Here is a 10,709-nt window from a genome sequence, read left to right on the forward strand (position 1 = left end):
ACAGAGCCTTGTTGACAACTTGAGTCCACGGTTTCGTGCGATCTGCGCCACAAACGAACCATTACCGTCAGCTCTTACCAACTGAAAGCGGGACTCATTTGACGAGACCACTACCTTCCAGTCGCCTAAGGTCTAAGGCCGGTATTACACTATCAAATTTCTTTGTCAAAGATTTGATCAAAGATGTGATCAAATATTCCGTCAAATATATTTGACAAAGATCTTTGACATAGCGCTAGAAGGGGTATTACACTGTCATCATATTTTTCGTCAAAGTTCAAGATGGCTGACAACAACAACTTGTTATTAACCGCAGCAGTTGCATGTACCACAACTGCACTGTGTGCACATGCGGAAGAGAAGCGGGGGAAAAAAGGAAACGTACCTGGGTTTTACATCGACACGATAAAAGCATACAACAAAACTTGTTACGTGAACTTACAGTGGAGGACGTCAAGTCGTATATCAATTACTCGAGAATGGATGAGCATACATTTCCGTATGTGCTCAGTGAAGCGTATCCTCATATCACAAAGCACAATATTCACTTAAGAACTGCTACATGTGCAGAAGGCAGGCTCACTGTAACACTCCGATTCCTTGCTACAGGAGAGTGTTAGGTTAGGTTAGGTCAGGTCAGGTCTCCAATCTTCTTAATCTATTTTTGTATTCAGGGTGTCCCACGTTGTAAAGCGGTCATCAGCTTCATACATCTCTATTACTTTTGTAGTTGTCGGCACACATCAATTGTATTTGCCGGCAATGTTTATAAAAACACTACAGACGACAGAATGCAGCGATGCTAGCGCTCCACGTGGTAACATGTCACATTGCAGTGAACAGAAGAGACAAGCGACTTCTTTGATCAAATCTACAGCGAGGCCCTAGATTTGATGAAATAGACAAAGTTCCCTATTACACCATCAAATATCTTTGACAAAGAAATTTGATGGTGTAATACCGGCCTAACCGATGTGGTCAAGAGCCCAGGAGAGGAGCTGCAGGCGATGTGCTGGTATCAAAGGCGCGCGCGTCAGTCGTCTGCTGTTTTATCCCATTGACGCCAAATTTCGCCCCACTGTCCTAACGGATACGTTAGTCGTACGCCCTACGTTGATTTCTATGATTATTTCACGCAGTGTTGCTTGTCAGACTGACAAGTCTACGCAACTGCCATTGCTCTCTGTCAGTAAGCGAAGACCGTCAGCCACTGCGTTGTCCGTGGTGAGAGGTAATGCCTGAACTTTGGTATTGTCAGCATACTCTTGAGACTGGACCTCAGGATTTTGAAATCGCCAACGATTTCCGAAATGGAATGTTCCATGCGTCTAGCTTCAACAACCATTCCGAATTCAAAGTTTGTTAATTCTCATCGTACGGCCATAATAACGTCGAAAACCTTTTCACATGAATTACACGAGTACAAATGACTGTTCTGCTAATGCACCGCCATTTTATACGTTGTGTAAGCGATACTACCAAAATAAGTATTTGTGCAAATCGCTGTTCGATGTCTTTTGTCACCTCAGTGTAAATTATTGCAGATCTGTACATACACCGGTTTACACTAAGAGAAAGAACTAACCAAAACTTACATCTGCAACGTAATACAGAAGAATGTGCCTGGCACAGTTAAGCCGAGGAATAACAGGGGTGCCGCGCATTGTACCCGCGCGGTCTGCGGCGCATTGCCACGGTTCGCGAGGCTCCCCCCGTCGTAGGTTCGAGTCCTCCCTCAGGCGTGCGTGTGTGTGTGTGTGTGTGTGTGTGTGTGTGTGTGTGTGTGTGTTTTGTACTTAGCGTAAGTTAGTTTAAGTTAGGTTAAGTAGTGTGTAAGCCTAGGAACCGATGAACTCAGCATTTTGGTCGCACAGGAACTTACCACAAATTTCCAATAAGAGGGGTGCGTGACTTAGCTGCAGTATACATCTACCTACTGCGTACTTGAAGTCCAGCCACACATACTCGACCTTTTAACTTGTACGTAAGCTGATCAGGGTTTTATGTTGGTAACGCCGCGTAGTTCAAAATGGTTCAAATGGCTCTGAGCACTATGGGACTTAACATCTGAGGTCATCAGTCCCCTAGAACTTAGAACTACCTAAACCAAACTAACCTAAGGACATCACACACATCCATGCCCGTGGCAGGATTCGAACCTGCGACCGCAGCAGTCGCGCGGTTCCGGACTGAGCGCCTAGAAACGATCAGCCACCGCGGCCGGCACGCCACGTAGTGCTCTGTACGAAAATCGCTGACTGCGCTGTGTGTAGTTTGCGGCTGGTTGGACTCATTGTTAATATATTCGTTTTTGTAGTGTTGGGCAGTTGGATGTGAATAGCGCGTAGCGTTGGGCAGTTGGAGGTGAGCCGCCAGCAGTGGTGGATGTGGGGAGAGAGATGGCAGGGTTTTGAGCGGACGATCTGGACGTGTGTCCATCAGAAAAAGGAAATTTGTTTAATTGGATGTCACAAAATTGTAAATATAATGACTCTTGAACGCTATTAAGGTAAATACATTGTTTGTTCTCTATCAAAATCTTTCATTTGCTAACTATACCTATCAGCAGTTAGTGCCTTCAGTAGTTGCCTTTTATTTAGCTGGCAGTATTGGCGCTCCCTGTATTGCAGTAGTTCGAGTAACGAAGATTTTTGTGAGGTAAATGATTCATGAAAGGTGTAGGTTATTGTTAGTCAGGGCCACTCTTTTGTAGGGATTGTTGAAAGTCAGATTGCGTTGCGCTAAAAATATTGTGTGTCAGTTTAGTGATGATCAGAATAAGTGAAGAGAGAAATGTCTGAGTACGTTGTGTTTTCCTCAGCTGTTTGAAAATCAAGTAACGTAGAAGTTTGCCAGCACAGTCATTTATAATTTTTCAAAGGGGACGTTTCAAACTTTCCTGCCCTTACCCGTGATGCCATTGTTCTTGCACTGCACTCCCATACCTGAAACCTGATTGAAGTTGGATGAATACAACAACAAATTTCTGAAGGTGTCGGTACACTATTCAAGAAAAGAGAAACTGGCCTGGTAAAATCAAATCCATTATTGATCCCCTTTTGTCCACTAATGAAGTTGGTGCATGTACGTTGCAACGTTTATGCAAAGCTGATCGTAGCTCTTATTAGAATTCAGTGATCTTGGACGACTGGAACTAATTCCGACTGACAAGATAACTCCGACCTACCAAACAGCTGCTCGTACCATAACGTCGCAACCACTTTCCTGCTCTGCGCGGGACTTTGATGCCAACCACCGCCCTGGGTTAGCTCTGAATCTTCCGGCAGTAAGTCTTATTTAACGTTCATGTTGCAAATGCATGAGACAAGTTAATTAGGGAATAAAATAATAATTTTGTATTTGATTTAAAGCAAATTATTGCTCTTTCTACTTTAAGACAACTTTGTTTAATAATACATTCCTGGAAATTGAAATAAGAACACCGTGAATTCATTGTCCCAGGAAGGGGAAACTTTATTGACACATTCCTGGGGTCAGATACATCACATGATCACACTGACAGAACCACAGGCACATAGACACAAGCAACAGAGCATGCACAACGTCTGCACTAGTACAGTGTATATCCACCTTTCGCAGCAATGCAGGCTGCTATTCTCCCATGGAGACGATCGTAGAGATGCTGGATGTAGTCCTGTGGAACGGCTTGCCATGCCATTTCCACCTGGCGCCTCAGTTGGACCAGCGTTCGTGCTGGACGTGCAGACCGCGTGAGACGACGCTTCATCCAGTCCCAAACATGCTCAATGGGGGACAGATCCGGAGATCTTGCTGGCCAGGGTAGTTGACTTACACCTTCTAGAGCACTTTGGGTGGCACGGGATACATGCGGACGTGCATTGTCCTGTTGGAACAGCAAGTTCCCTTGCCAGTCTAGGAATGGTAGAACGATGGGTTCGATGACGGTTTGGGTGTACCGTGCACTATTCAGTGTCCCCTCGACGATCACCAGTGGTGTACGGCCAGTGTAGGAGATCGCTCCCCACACCATGATGCCGGGTGTTGGCCCTGTGTGCCTCGGTCGTATGCAGTCCTGATTGTGGCGCTCACCTGCACGGCGCCAAACACGCATACGACCATCATTGGCACCAAGGCAGAAGCGACTCTCATCGCTGAAGACGACACGTCTCCATTCGTCCCTCCATTCACGCCTGTCGAGACACCACTGGAGGCGGGCTGCACGATGTTGGGGCGTGAGCGGAAGACGGCCTAACGGTGTGCGGGACCGTAGCCCAGCTTCATGGAGACGGTTGCGAATGGTCCTCGCCGATACCCCAGGAGCAACAGTGTCCCTAATTTGCTGGGAAGTGGCGGTGCGGTCCCCTACGGCACTGCGTAGGATCCTACGGTCTTGGCGTGCATCCGTGCGTCGCTGCGGTCCGGTCCCAGGTCGACGGGCACGTGCACCTTCCGCCGACCACTGGCGACAACATCGATGTACTGTGGAGACCTCACGCCCCACGTGTTGAGCAATTCGGCGGTACGTCCACCCGGCCTCCCGCATGCCCACTATACGCCCTCGCTCAAAGTCCGTCAACTGCACATACGGTTCACGTCCACGCTGTCGCGGCATGCTACCAGTGTTAAAGACAGCGATGGAGCTCCGTATGCCACGGCAAACTGGCTGACACTGACGGCGGCGGTGCACAAATGCTGCGCAGCTAGCGCCATTCGACGGCCAACACCGCGGTTCCTGGTGTGTCCGCTGTGCCGTCCGTGTGATCATTGCTTGTACAGCCCTCTCGCAGTGTCCGGAGCAAGTATGGTGGGTCTGACACACCGGTGTCAATGTGTTCTTTTTTCCATTTCCAGGAGTGTAGGAATTTTGATTATAGGCACGCGATTTTTCCAAGATCCAAAATACGCTAACGCCATAGTCGCGACTTGATGACCATAAGCAACAATCTGTCGCAAAGGTTAGACAGTACACAACTGAAGCCCGATTAAAATTACTTGATAATTGACGTCTGTCACTTGGCGCTCAGTGTTGCCACATCGGCTACTGCTCGGTTAAAGGCGACACGTAAACACGGTGGATCACTTCACGAGTGCTGAAATGCTGTTCGTGTAACGTGGAGCAATATTGAAGGCTGCTGCCATCATGTACGGCGGGAACGTAAAATGCTCTAACCACAGCTCATTTTAAATGTTCAATGAGAAACTGCGGCAGACAATGCGTTTTGAAGCGCCAAATTTACACTCGTGTCCTAACCTAACCACAACCTCTTGATGTGCACTTGTATCCGAGAAAACGGCGGTTAGCAACCTCCGGCAGAACTATTAATGATGCTCGCTTTGCTCGCAATGATTACAGCTGATTTGTACGAGCGAACTCAAGACAGGAAAAATTCAGTTTCAGCCCGAAAAGCGAACTGCAACATCTCGCTTTTGCTACGCGAGCTGACGCGACACACATCGGTGAGCAGTCCTGGTCGGTCAGTACGATGATGAAAATGATGTGACAAAAGATTAAAAATAAAAGAAATGACATTGATACCAGTGAACTGAAAATAATAATAGTCTCTGATAAAGATTTAAAAATTAAAAAAACTTATTAACTCACAACGGGATTCGAACACACGACCTTTTCCCTATGAATCTATCTTCGTCTAAGTCTGTTTTTATCACCAGCAAACGTATACCTTGAATCGCCATTAAAAGTACTGCTTACGCGATTGTACGTATCCACACTTAATAAACATCAATCCGCACGGAATGGTAATATTTCAGACCTAGTAGCTTCAAACAGGCCTGGCCTTATCGACAGTGTCAATACAGAGACAGGGATTAGTGATCATGAGGTCATTGTAGCGACTAGATTTGTTACCGACAGGTTCGATCAACACGGAAGTATCAAATGGAAAACCTAGGAGTGAAAAAAAAAATGGTTCAAATGGCTCTGAGCACTGAGGTCATCAGTCCCTAGAACTTAGAACTACTTAAACCTAACTAACCTAAGGACATCACACACATCCATGCCCGAGGCAGGATTCGAACCTGCGACAGTAGCGGTCGCGCGGTTCCAGACTGTAGCGCCTAGAACCGCTCGGCCACCCCGGCCGGCTAGGAGGAAAAACGTTGTTCTTTTCACAAGACACGATTGCGGTAATTTAGAGAACCGGTATTTGACGCCGGCTGCAGAAGGATTCTACGGCCACCGCCGTAAATTTCGCGTAAGGGCCATGAAGATAAGATAGGAGAAATCAGGGTTCGTTCGAGGCTTTTAGACAGTCGATTTTCCTCCGCTCCGTTTGCGAGTGGGACAGGAAAGGAAATGGCTAATAGTGGCGCTAGGCATCCTACGCCATGCACCGTTCGGTGGTCTGCGGAGTGCGTATGTAGACGCAGATTTCGTATGCTGTAGCTAAGGTGGGCTGCCAACTGACATTGGTCTGACCTCAGCCTACCGCGACGTGTTCTACCCCTCCACAGTCCTCCGTAACTACTGCTTATAACTTCCTGGGCTTCTGTGACGTCAAACAAGCCACATTACTAACATTTTTCCTGTTAAAATTGCAATCTCCTACATCAGTCCCTCCAGTGGAAATTCTACCGGAACGCTATCTGAAATAATTCCCCTTCCACTCTTCTCCTCACGAAATGTATTTCTCGGACGGACTATTTTCCTTTCTGTGTAAGTCTGCAGGCTTTCGTGGTCGTTGTCACTAAAGTTAAATTCTTCTGGGTTGTGAGGCCACGTCATACCGGATGATCAAAAAGTCAGTATAAATTTGAAAACTGAATAAATCACCGAATAATGTAGACAGAGAGGTACAAATTGACACACATGCTTGGAATGACGTGGGGTTTTATTAGAACCAAAATAATAGAAAAGTTCAAAAAATGTCCGACAGATGGCGCTTCATCTGATAAGAATAGCAATAATAAGCATTACAAAGTAAGACAAAGCAAAGATGATGTTCTTTACAGGAAATGCTCAATATGTCCACCATCATTCCTCAACAATAGCTGTAGTCGAGGAATAATGTTGTGAACAGTGCTGTAAAGCATGTCCGGAGTTTTGGTGAGGCATTGACGTCGGATATTGTCTTTCAGCATCCCTAGAGATGCCGGTCGATCACGATACACTTGCGACTTCGGGTGACCCCAAAGCCAATAATCACACGGACTGAGGTCTGGGGACCTGGGAGGCCAAGCATGACGAAAGTGGCGGCTGAGCACACGATCATCACCAAACGACGCGCGCAAGAGATCTTTCACGCGTCTAGCAATATGGGGTGTTTCTTTTTTTTGTTCTAATAAAACCCCATGTCATTCCAAGCAAGTGTGTCAATTTTCACTTCTCTATCTACATTATTCCGTGGTTTATTAACTTTTCAAATTTATACTTACTTTTTGATCACCCGGTATTTCCTTCTAAAATAATCGACGTTTCGACCCCTCTGCTGGGATCTTCTTCAGGATGTTACGGTGTCCACAATTGCTAGAACACTCTTTTCTTTCCTCGGTCGTCCATGCATTGAATTCGTCCATCTGCCTGTTGCCAAGGGGTTTCTGCCCTCACAAATGCGTCTGCCTCTCAGTTTCATCCCTTCGTATTACTACGCCAGCTTCCCAAAAATCTTCCGGCACTTTTGCTCTCATCCCCACCACCATGACTTAGCGTCCTCGGCTGCTGTGTCACTCCAATTCGCGGCAATGTATGCCTTCGACCTCTGCGCTCTACTACGAGTTCTGATTTCAGTACTTGATTCAAACTGATATGTCTCATGACCTAAAGCTCTGATCACCTTGAGATTTTGACCAAACGCTTTTAAATAACCGACTGCACTCATACAACTTCTGTTCCAACCTCTTCCTCCTGTTACTCAACTCTTATGGTTCCAAAAACAAGTACTTCTGCAGAGAGTGAGGTCAGTGACTGTACCTATCACGGCCGCGTCTCAGCGTCTTTTCATCGGTTTGGATCTTGCTCAGCGACGAAAATTATGTGACGGTGCCGGCCAATAAACGAGTTTAAAAAGATATCATATGTGTACATGCAAACTCCTTCACTCTGTTAATTTTTGCATCCCCTTATTACAGTGTCATTTTTCGTGACCTTAAGTGTAAAGTGTTCTTGTATATTTGTATGTATCAGTCTTCGTTCTAGAAGGAGGTGTAATTACTTATCGATGCTGTACTCAATAATGTATCCAATAACGTTTCCATCACTCCTCTCAAATTCAGAATCAAACGTACATTCATCTGCATTTTTATAGGCAAAATAACACTCTTTTTAGGAAACATTTCTATTGCTTGTAACAGTTGGGATATAGTACTCGTACTATCTGTAGAGGCAAATATTTTAGTGGCGTCCATACTCATTAAATGAATGCGTAGCTTGAGCCATTGCTACTTCTGATGCTAAACACACATCCAGTTGAATCGAGTTTTTAAGCAAGTGGGTTAAGTGCTAAACATTAGCAAGAGGAGCTTAGGTTTTACCTATTATTTCTTTATTACTATTATTATTATTATTATTAATTTGGTCATTACACAATTCGATTTTAGAAGTGGTGTAACAATGCTACATTCTTTTTCCTCTGTGAGGTACTAGACAGATTAAACAAAACATTTCGAACACTAGGCACTTTTTTGATTTAACTGAAGCTTCTGAGCCGCGTGGGATTAGCCGAGCGGTCTAAGGCGCTGCAGTCATGGACTGAGCGGCTGGTCCCGGCGGAGGTTCGAGTCCTCCCTCGGGCATGTGTGTGCGTGTTTGTCCTTAGGATAATTTAGGTTATGTAGTGTGTAAGCTTAGAGACTGATGACCTTAGTAGTTAAGTCCGATAAGATTTCACACACATTTGAACATTTTTTTTGAGGCTTCTGATTGTGTTGACCACAACATATTGTTCCAGAAGTTGGACCATTATGGAATACGAACAGTACCTCACAATTGGTTCACCTTTACTTCAACAACAGACAGCAGTGTTGAGAGTGGCTATGATGTGGGGTCTGAGTCGGGCATAGTGAAGTGGGGAAGGGGGGGGGGTGCCCCAGGGATCAGTGGTGGGGCTGGTGCTGTTCCTTATTTACATAAACGATAAGTCCTCTAGTATTACAGGTGATTCTAAAATATTTCTATTTGCTGATAACACTAGCTTAGTAGTAAAGGATGTTGTGTACAACATTGGCACTGTTTAAAATAGTGCAGTTCAAGAAGTAAGTTCATGGCTTGTAGAAAATAAACTAAAGCTAAATCACAGTAAGACTCAGTTTTTAAGTTTCTAACACACAATTTAACAAAACCCCACGTTTTAATTTCACAGAATGAGCATATGATTAGTGAAACTGAACAGTTCAAATTTCTAGGTGTTCAGATAGATAGTAAATTGTCGTAGAAAACCCACTTTCAGGATCTTCTTCAAAGACTTAACGCTGCCATTTTCACTATTCGAGCGGTATCTGAAGTAAGTGATAGTTCGACATGAAAAGTAGTCTACTTTGTTGTTTTCTTTTGCATGTGACGTATCGTATTATATTTTGTGGCTACTCTTCCCATTCTGAAAGGATATTTTTGGCTCAGAAACAGGAAGTTTCATATCAGAAACAGGAAGTTTCATATCATCGCAGACTCCACTACAGAGTGAAAATCTCATTGTGGAAACATCCTCCAGGCTGTGGCTAAGCCATGTCACCGCAATATCCTTTCTTTCAGGAGTGCTAGTTCTGCAAGGTTGAGAGGTGGCATGAGCCCCCTCTCATATTTCTATCTTACTCTGAGTAATTCGATTTTCCTCTCTAATTGCATGCGGTGAAAAGTTGCTATTCCTTCACATGCGGACTTCCCACGCAGCGTCTCTCGTCACCCGGGTGGTCCGGTGACAGGCGGGCTCTGTTGATCTTCAAAGGGTTAGGCCGACGGGTGTGAGGGAGTCGAGTGAATGCTTTCCAGACGCCGACATTGTCATAATAGCGGCGGAGACACGCCCATAGGGGCCTGAAGGAGCGGTCCGTTACTTCGCAGAAAATTAGTGAAAACACTTTCTGGCGGGCTACCAGCGAGGCGTGGGAATGACTTGTGTTCCCAGGCAGTCTTGCCCGGCAAATTCCCGCGTTTTCTGCAAAATCGTAACTGTGATTGGCTTGCTCAGGGGATAGCTCCGTGACGTAGCAAAATCGGCGCAGAAATTGGCGCCAAGAATCTCCATTGGTGGAATCGTAGTGCTTCGGCAATAGAGTGGAATTTTCCGCCGGTTTTCGAGTTGCTGATTGGAACGTTCAACCACGGCCACTATCGTTGGGGCGGGAATGTTCTGTGTTCGGTTTATACGGGTGCTCTTGGGGGAGTCGGCTCTCGCCTTTTGGTCGGGGTAGGTTACAAGACTGAGCTCTCATGGCTCTGGACAGCCTGCCTTCTGTTGGCTGTCTAATACACTTTCATTTTTAATTGTAACTGTTTGACGAAGTTGCTGAAGTTTCAACTTCAATGTAACTTTCCAAGTACAGCTGGCAATTGAGCGTTCTGCGTACAAGCGGCCTATGTTGTCCGTATTGAGCAGTTTTGGCTAAAGTTGACTGTATCGGAGTTACTGTGTGACTTCACTTGTTAAAATAAATCACTGTACCATCAGTGGTTGTGTGGCGAGCCTTCTTCGTCTTCCTCAGACGCACATTTGTGTTGATAGGAAGTCTTTAGTCTGGAACAACCAGACCAGGATAATTTGTTTCGGGCTATACTC

This window comes from Schistocerca americana, chromosome 1 (genome assembly GCF_021461395.2).
Source record: "Schistocerca americana isolate TAMUIC-IGC-003095 chromosome 1, iqSchAmer2.1, whole genome shotgun sequence".
In the NCBI taxonomy this organism is placed as follows: Eukaryota; Metazoa; Arthropoda; class Insecta; order Orthoptera; family Acrididae; genus Schistocerca; species Schistocerca americana.